General features: G+C 40.1%; 1 non-coding gene across 1 annotated transcript; it reads left to right on the top strand.

The window, feature by feature from the left end:
- Positions 1 to 73, top strand: TRNAR-CCG. The gene has a single exon. It is a non-coding gene; the product is annotated as a tRNA-Arg (tRNA).
- The last annotated feature ends 9,794 nt before the right edge of the window (positions 74 to 9,867 follow it).

Genomic DNA, 9,867 nt, shown 5'->3' with positions numbered 1-9,867 from the left:
GACCCAGTGGCCTAATGGATAAGGCATCAGCCTCCGGAGCTGGGGATTGTGGGTTCGAGTCCCATCTGGGTCGTACAGAACTTTATTTTGGCGGAAGGAAAAAGGCGATGTACTGAAATCAGTAAAAATAGATTCTGAAATATGGTTACCAGTATTTCGATCGCTGCAGCGATCTCTGGGAGGGTTGTCTTGACAAATCAGGAAACGCATCTCCGTGTTTTAAAGACATTGCAATTGAGGATTTGTAAGTGAAAGCCAAGGAGTGATCCAAAAGTGGGGGTTTTCATCTTGCTTAACTTTTCTAAAAGAAAAAAGCCGTCTGGACAGATGGCTCCACTCCTTTTTCTGTCTGCCTTTTCAAGGTGAGCTTCACCATGGGCAGCCACACACGCAAAACTTTCTCCTCATCCTTGTCCCAAGGGGTATGTGAGCAGATCCAACTGTGCTGGCTCCAAACATTTATTTCAAGTGCTAAGTTGAGTTCATAGAAAAGCAATTGTGCTGTTACAACACACAAATATAATAGGCGTAATTTATGGTTTCTGTCTCTAAACTATTACGAACAATAAATTGTAGTTAAAACGTATGGGTTTGGGATTGAGGGATGTCTCTGTGTCTATGTTTTATTTGCAAATTTGTGTGATGAAAGAAAATCAGAATTTAAGCTTTTCAGGCCGGGTCAGTTGACTAGCTTGAAAAAGTTTAAACTCTTCTTGCAGAACTTGTACAGGAAGACTATCACTGAGTTAACTGCTACTCTTGAAAAACTACTAAACACTAAATGCAATGTAGTATCCGGAATTTGAGCCTGAAACAGAAAAAGGACATTAATGGAAAAACTAGTGGAATCAGAACACAGTCTAGAGTTTGGTTACCAGTAATGTACTAGAGTTGATGTCTTAGTTGTGACAGATGTGCATGGTACATTTCAGCTGTTTGCTGTTTTATTTCAGTTGTACTTCCTTCCTTTGTATGTTGACTGGAGTAAAGGTGACCACCATGCCAAGTGAGAACACCAGTCTCCACTTGGCCACAGGGACAGTAGCAACACCACCAGTTTTGCAGACAGACATCCTGGAGAGGCAGACACAAGGTCTTATCCAGTTGGATGAGTTGCTGGCAGGATGCAATCAGAGCTTCAAGCAACGTGGTTCTGCTGGCATCGACATCTTTACAGGTGAGTTCCCATGCCTGCAACCAAGGCATGTTAGCACTTGACGCCAGCATGTGGTCACCATCCCAACCAGGAACTGGCGTAAATGTCAGTGTGTCAGGGGAGCCAGTTTTATGTGGGTGCTGACTTCCTTAACATTTTTCTTATATCTCTTCTGGCTGTAGGGCAGCTCAGTGGAATCCATTTTGTTGACACCAAAGGGAAGAGTAGGTCCAAGATGCTTTCAAACATAATTCTGGGGATGCTCAAGGTAAGTGGGGATCCTTGCTGAGTTTAGGGCCCAATCCTGGAAGCCCAACATCACCAAGGGAGCAGGCTGGCACATGAGGAGACAAACGCTGGCAGGGCCCCAAAACGTTGGAATTCATGCTATAGTGTATAGGCTAGTGTTTGTCCCCAGTAGCAATATATGACTACAGCCCCAATTATTTGGAGAAACTCATTTTCCCCACAGGAAGATATATTATACCTATAATCAAAGATAGAATCCTTGATAAATGAAAGAATATGGCAAAATTCAGATATTTGAAGTTTTTGCATAAATTTCTCCTTTCCATTTTGACTGACCCAGATAAATATCATGTGTTTACTAGAATCGTGCTTTGTTTTTAATTATAGGCTATTCTACTTTTCGGTTAAAAAATGACTATCAACGTGTAATATTCATGCAGAAAAGTCACATTTCATGTGTGCAGTTCAGTTATGTTCAAAACTCTGCACACTTGGAGAGCCGGCACCCAGGTCAAGAAATGGGGCATTGATCACTGCAGAAGCCCCCCTTGAGTTCCCTCCATCACTACCTCCTCCCAGGGTGACCAGGAGCCTTATTTCTATTGTTTAATTTTGCTGGTTTTTATACTGTATTCACTTTGGAATTTTTAAATCTTGGATACATAGAAATATTTATTAGTATTTAATTAGTTCAAATGTTCAAAACTCATTTTAGAATTTCAGAAAATACACCAGAATTAATATTAAAATGCAATCTATTGTATTAACATTCAGAATTGTCATACTTCACGTTTTACCGGGTTGCAGTATTCAACATGCAGTAAAGTTGCCATTTTTCTCCATTCCTCTTGGAAATCACATAAAAGCAACAAGGGGGATGAGTGGCAGAAGCACAAACACCATCCGTGAAACCAGGAGATATCTGAAACTCTTCCAATAAAAGGGGAAAGCTACTAAAAGCAATGAGGAACAATGGAAGAAGATGCTCTAGCCTCGGATCTTAGGAAAGGCCAGCAGAGGGCGCTTCTCCAAAGCGAAGGTCAGATTCCGAGAGGTAACAATAATCCCTTGTTTGCAAGGACAAGACTGCGTGTGTGGACAGCGCCTCCTCCTCACAGGGGCAGACCCGTGTTCTGGCTATGGATTTGCTTTCCTCGCTTGCAAGGCTTCTGCTAGCATCACCACTCCTGGATTGAGCCATTGCCAGATTGCACGTCGAGCCTGGCCCCTCCCACTATATCCTTAATGATTCACTGGGAGAATGTTTTCCTTTCCTTACCAGTGATCTGGGACTCAGTAGTTTCAGAGGTCCTAGAGCCCAAGGGAGAAATATTTAAACTAGGACACACTGTCATGGTTCCATTCATGGGAAGCTGAGGCTGCCCGTTGACCATGGGACTCTTCATGGTGCTGAATCAATAGACAGAGAAGGGTCATGGTTTATATCACCCCAAAATCTATATGTTGAAGCCCCAACCCAAATTTTTTAAAATGTATTTTTATTGATTTCAGAGAGCAAGGGAGAAGGAGAGATTGAAACATCAATGATGAGAGAGAATCGTTGATTGGCTGCCCCCTGCACACACACCCCCCCCCCGCATGTGCCCTTGACCGAAATTGAAACCGGGACCCTTCAGTCCGAGGCTCTATCCACTATCCACTGAGCCAAACCGGTTTCGGCTAAATCTTATAGTGTTAGGAGGTGAGCCTTTGGGACTAATTAGGTTTAGATGGGGTCATGATGATAGAGGCCCCAATTTGGGATTACTGTTCTTATGTTTCTTACTAGAGGCCCAGTGCACGAATTCGTACACTGGTGGGGTCCCTCAGCCTGGCCTGTACCCTCTGGCAATCCGGACCCCTCAGGGGATGTCAGATAGCTGGTTTCAGCCCAATCCCCATGGGCCCGATCCAGACAGGAGGGAGCCCATTCCCCACTGGCCCAATCAAGACAGGAGGGAGCACGATCCTGTGCATTGTGTCTGTCCCCTGGTGGTCAGTGCCTGTCATAGCAACTGGTTGACTGGTGGTCTCTTAGGCTTTTATATATAAAGATATTAAGGGGAAGAGTCCCATTTTCTCTTCCTCCCTTCCCTTCTCTGCCATGTGAGGACAGAGCAAGGAGGCAGCCATCTGTGAGCCAGGAAGGGCGTACTGGCACCCTGTTCTCAGATGGCCAGCCTGGGGAATAAAGATCTGTTGTTTAAGCCACCCAGCCTATGGTACGTTGTTACAGCAGCCCCAACCCCAGCCAAGATGGCGTGGTCAATGTGATTACCCAGGGGAAAATGGCTCTGCTACTCAATGGAGGAATGAGGCAAAGTCTGGAACCCAAGGATTCATGGGGGGCACATCTTAATGTGCCCTAGTCCCAAAGAGCTGGTTAATAGGAATCCAGCACAGCAACCCAACAAAGACAAAACCACCAGGAACGCAGGTCCTGCAGGAGTAAACGTGTGGGTCTTCCTACCAGGCAGAGAGCACTGGATCACAGCTGTATCACCTTGGGCAAGCTACTTAACCTTTCTGTGCCTCAGTTACTCATCTGTAAAATAATATATTGAGCTATGAGTACATACTGTGTTTATATTGAATGTTTACAAATTTGGAATTAGAATTTTCTTTAAAACCCTCAAAATTAACTTATAAGATTATTTTCCGCCAAAACCAGTTTGGCTCAGTGGATAGAGCGTCGGCCTGCGGACTGAGGGGTCCCGGGTTCGATTCCAGTCAGGGGCATGTGCCTGGGTTGCGGGCACATCCCCCGTGGGGGATGTGCAGGAGGCAGCTGGTCGATGTTTCTCTCCCATCGATGTTTCTGACTGTCTATCTCTCTCCCTTCCTCTCTGTAAAAAATCAATAAAATATATTTAAAAAAAAAAAAAGAATTCTCAATCAACTTTTACGAAAAAAAAAAAAAAGATTATTTTCCAATAGTAGTTGGTTTAGTCACAATAGGAAAAAACATCCAAGAGAATGGTAGAAACCTCAAGTTGAGCATAATGATAACCTCTGGGAAGAATAGGAAAATGCATTAGGAAGGGGCATAAGGGGCCTTCAACTGTGTATTAGTTACTTATTGCTGCAAACAACAAATTACACTAAAATTTAGCAGCTTAAAACAATAAACATCTAATAATCACACTTTCTGTGGCCCAGGAATCTGAGAGTAGCTAAGCTGGGTGGTTCTGCTCAGGTCTCTTAGGAAGTTTCAGTCAAGCTGTGGGCGAGGGCTGCAGTCTTATCTGAAGGCTCAACTGGAAAGGATCTGCTTTCAAGCTCACTTACTGGTTGTTGGAAGGTCTCAATTTTTTAAAAAAGTTAAAATTTGACAAAAACTGGGTCATACTTAAACAAGTATTCATTATATTATTCTCAATCATTTTCTGAATGTATGTAATCTTTTGTAATAAAAATATCTTCCCTGATTGCCAGATGGGAGGGGCGTTGGGAGGCTTAGTGAAAAAGGTGAAGGAATTAACAAGTACACATTGGCAGTTACAAAATAGTCATAGGGATGTAAAGTACAGCATAAGGAATATAGTCAATAATATTGTGGTAATTTTGTATGGAGCCAGGTGGGTACTAGACTTATTGGGGTGATCACTTCATGTTATATAAATGCCTAACACTGTTGTACACCTGAAACTAATATAATATTGAATGCCAACTGTAATTGAAAAATAACAAATGTTAAAAAATAAAAATACCTTCTCCTTAAAAATGCTTGGAGGAAGAGTATACCTCAAATTACCATGACAAAGAACTGTGAAGACAGTATCAAGAAACAGTTAGGCATTCTCACAAAAGTACAAAAGAAATGGTCCTGTGAATCAGGAAACTTCAGAAGTGAGTAGACTCAGATGAAAGAACAATAGGAAGAATCAAAATAGGAGTTAACTAATAACAATTCCTTAGCATTAAGTCCTTATTGGAAGGAACCAAGGCAGAGTTGATACTACTGCAAATGAAATCAGTGACATAATGTACAAATTCAAGAACCTCTCCTAGAATGAAAAGGAAAAAGAGATAAAAATGATTAGAGAAAAGACACAATATATAAAAGACACAATCCAAGCCCTAACCGGTTTGGCTCAGTGGATAGAGCGTCGGCCTGCGGACTGAAGGGTCCCAGGTTCGATTCTGGCCAAGGGCATGTACCTTGATTGCGGGCACATCCCCAGTGGGGAGTGTGCAGGAGGCAGCTGATCGATGTTTCTAACTCTCTATCCCTCTCCCTTCATCTCTGTAAAAAATCAATAAAATATATTTTTAAAAAAATAAAAGACACAATCCGATAATCAATGTTAAGAAAGTCACAGTAGAATAGAAATATTTCTCAGATTCCTAAGGTAAAAATGATGTGGGTGTACAGATAAATATAGCTCAATGTACTTAAGCAAATCAAATCTTTAGTCACTTTGAAAATGGAACATTTGAGGTGTTTTCTACTAATGAGAAATACCACTAAACAAAGATGATGACTATGACATTATTCAACAAAGTTTGGAAAGTTCTCATCGATGCAATAAAAAGTTAAATAAATATTTCAGAGGAAGAGGCAAAATATCATTATTTATAGAGTATATGGTTTTTTACTGGGAAAACCCAAGGGAATCAATTGAAAATAGTTTGGACTATTTTTGGATATGCACAAATTGGGGTATAAACAGTAAGTACAGATATACACACAAATCCATCCTTTTTCTATATACCTAGAAAAACCAGTTAGAAAATATAAAGGAAAAAAAGATCTTCCTAAATTGCATTAAAAATATAGAATACCCAGGAAATACATTTAACAAGAAAAGTGTAGAGCTTAGATGAAGAAGATGATAATATTCTGACAGAGGGAAAAGAAGATTCGAAGAAATGTAGATATTCTATTTTCATGGACAGAAAGACAATACAGAAAAGCTGTCAAATCCTTTACAAGTTAATCCATACATGTAATGCAAATTCAATAAAACCAACAGGATTCTTACATTTTTTAAAAAAATATATTTTTATTGATTTTTTACAGAGAGGAAGGGAGAGGGATAGAGAGTTAGAAACATCGATCAGCTGCCTCCTGCACACTCCCTACTGGGGATGTGCCGGTAACCAAGGTATGTGCCCTTGACTGGAATCGAATCTTTGACCCTTCAGTCCGCAGGCTGATGCTCTATCCCAGTGGTTCTCAACCTTCCTAATGCTGCGACCCTTTAATACAGTTCCTCATGTTGTGGTGACCCCCAATTTCATTGTTACAAATTGAACATAATTAAAGCATAGTGATTAATCACAAAATAATATGTAATTATATGTGTTTTCCGATGGTCTTAGGCGACCCCTGTGAAAGGGTCGTTTGACCCCCAAAAGGGTCGTGACCCACAGGTTGAGAACCGCTGCTCTATCTATCCACTGAGCCAAACTGGTTAGGGCCAGGATTCTTAAATTTAGCAGAATAATTCTAAAGTTAACTTGAAAGAAAAGCAAACACTATCATATAGAAAACAAATTTTTCAAAGAAATATCTATAATAATAAAAGCGTAATATGCTAATTAGGCCAGATAGCCAGACGACCTTCCAGATGACCTTTCAGACGAAGCTGGGGCTTCGAGGGCCGAGGCAAGCCGCAGCAGCTGCTAGGGCTGAGCCCCTTGCATGAATTTCGTGCATTGGGCCTGTAGTATGTTATAACAATATGATAACTATAACCATGCCCCACTGTGGACATATATGTCAGTGACTTTCAATCTATTTCATCTCATGGCACACATAAACTAATTACTAACATTCGGCGGCACATCAAAAAATATATTTTTTGCCGATCTGACAAAAAAAATAGGTCTAATTTTGATTCATTCACATTGGACGGCTATTGTTGTGTTGGCTGTTGTCATTTTTTTATTTGACAATCTGAGGGAAGACAGGCCAACGCCTGTAATTAAGTAGTCAGGTATGCATGTTTTAAAAATTCTTGTGGCACGCTGGTTGAGAATCGCTGCTTTATGTTAAGGGTGACATCTCAATGCTGGGAAAGGATGAATTTATTTGGCAATTGGATGAGACAACTTCCTAGTTATTTGAGAAAAAATTAAAATTAGATTCTTACCTCATACTACATACCAAAATAAATTCCAGATGGAATCGTGATTTTACCACAAGCACTAGAAAAATATAGGTTTATATATATTTTGAGATGGAGAAAGACTTTCTAAGCATGACAAAGACAGCAGGGACATTGTTAAACAAGAGATTGATGGATTTTACTGTGTGAAATGTAAACGTTCTCTGGACAAAAAAATTGCTAAGAAGTTACAAGTCAAATGAAATTGTGTGAGGAAATATTTGCAATCTATACAGGGTGGGGCAAAAGTAGGTGTTGTGAGTTCTTGATAGAGTTTATTCTTGTGTTATTATTTAGTAATTAATGTATTCTTTTCTGTATAAACAACTGTAAACCTACTTTTGCCCCATGCTATATAATGGACAAAGAGTTAAAATTCTTAGGCTATAAATAGTTCTTAAACTCATAAAGGACAATATGAACATCCTAATAAATAGACAAGGAATATGAACAGGAAATTAAAAGAAATCTAAATGGCCAATAAATCTATAAAAAAAAGTGTACAATATCACCCGCAATAAAAAAAAGGGGGGGGGGCGGGGAATTAAAGAGAAACCTTTTAAAAAAAAACCTCTTCAGGGTGAAAAAGGTGGAAGGAGTAAGAAGCACAAATTGGTAGTTACAAAATAGTCATGGGGACGTAAAGTACAGCACAGGGAATACAGTCAATAATATCGTAATAATGATATATGGTGCCAGGTGGGGACTGGACTTATCCCGGGGAATCACTGTGTAAATTATGTAAATGTCTAACCACTATGCTACACACCTGAAACTAATATAACACAATATTGAGTGGCAACTGTAATTGAAAAAATATTTTTAAAAAGAATTTACATGGAAATTAAAAAAAAAAACCTCTTCAGAACAGCAAGGAGCTCACACACTGATGTTTCCCACCCCGATGTGGAGAAAGGCCTCCGTGCATGCCTGCGCTGAATGCCGCTCAGTGCACACTGACAAACATGTCTGGGGACCGCTCAGCAGCACGCAGCAAAAATACTGAAGAATCCTATCCTTTGACTCAGCAATTCAATGTTGAGGAATTCAGTCCATAAAAATGATTATGGAATCCTGTGTTTATTGAAATGGAAAGATGCTGACAAATCATTAAAATTAAAAACAAACAAACAAAAACAAACATGTTGCCCTGGCCAGTTAGAACAGTGGCCTGCACACCAAAGGGTCAAGGGTTTGATTTCCAGTCAAGGGCATGTAACTGCAGGTTCTATCCCCAGCCCAGGTCAGGCGGGTGCAGGAGGCAACCAACCAACGTGTCTCTTACACATCGATGTTTCTTGCTGTCTCTGTCTTTGTGTCTCTCTCTCTTTCAGTCTCTCCCTTTCTCTCTCTCAAATCAATAATAAATATGTGTACACCACGATCCCACTTTTACAGAAAGAAATTATGTAACATATTTACATGTACATATATGTGTAGAAAAAGTCTGAAAATGGGCACACCAGAATATTTATAATAGTTTTTTCTAGACAATAGAATTACATTTAATTTTTTTATTTTTTCTTATCTGTAATATCTAATTCTGGAATGAATATGTATTACTTGTATAAATTTAAGCTTTTATAAAGGGATGACAGATGTTATAAACTTTATGACATCTTTTTTTTCAAAATATATATATTTATTGGTTTCAGAGAGGAAGGGAGAGGGAGAGAGAGAGAAACATCAATGATGAGAGAGAACCACTGATTGGCTGCCTCCTGCACGCCCCCTACTGAAGATTGAATCCTGCAAGGTGGGCATATGCCCTTGACAGGACCCTTCAGCCCATAGGCCAATGCTCTATCCACTGAGCCAAATCGACTAGGGCATATATGACATCTTTGACTATATAAACTAATTTTACGTCTTATTTAACATATCAAAAATTAGTAAGTCAAACTCTAGAAAACTTTAACACCAGAGACTCCCCTCCCCCAGTATTCTTTCGAGTCAAGACCTACTCCCAAGAATAACCATTATCCTGACTTGTAACTCCATAGATTAGTTTTGCCTATTTGTGAACCTTATACAAAGGAAATTGGACTTTTTGTTACTTGACTTCATCTTTATGAGATTCATCTCTTTTTGCTTTTGTAATTGTGGCTCATTTATTTTCATTGCTGTATTAGCAATGAATATGGTTCGTGATTTTGCCCCCAGGAGACATTTGGAGACAGTGGGGGTTGTCACAGCTGGAGGCAGGGTGCTATTGGTATGCGGTGGATAAGGCCGGGCATACCGGTCAAAGTCCTACAAGGCACAACAAAGAACTATCTGCCCAAAATGTCAATAGTACCTGCTCTACAGTATTTCACTACGTCACGCGAGAGCCGGCCATTTCTCTGT

This window comes from Myotis lucifugus, unplaced genomic scaffold, assembly GCF_000147115.1.
Source record: "Myotis lucifugus unplaced genomic scaffold, Myoluc2.0 scaffold_100, whole genome shotgun sequence".
NCBI lineage: Eukaryota > Metazoa > Chordata > Mammalia > Chiroptera > Vespertilionidae > Myotis > Myotis lucifugus.
Note: the sequence above shows the minus strand (reverse complement) of the source record. Positions and strands in the feature narration are given on the sequence as shown.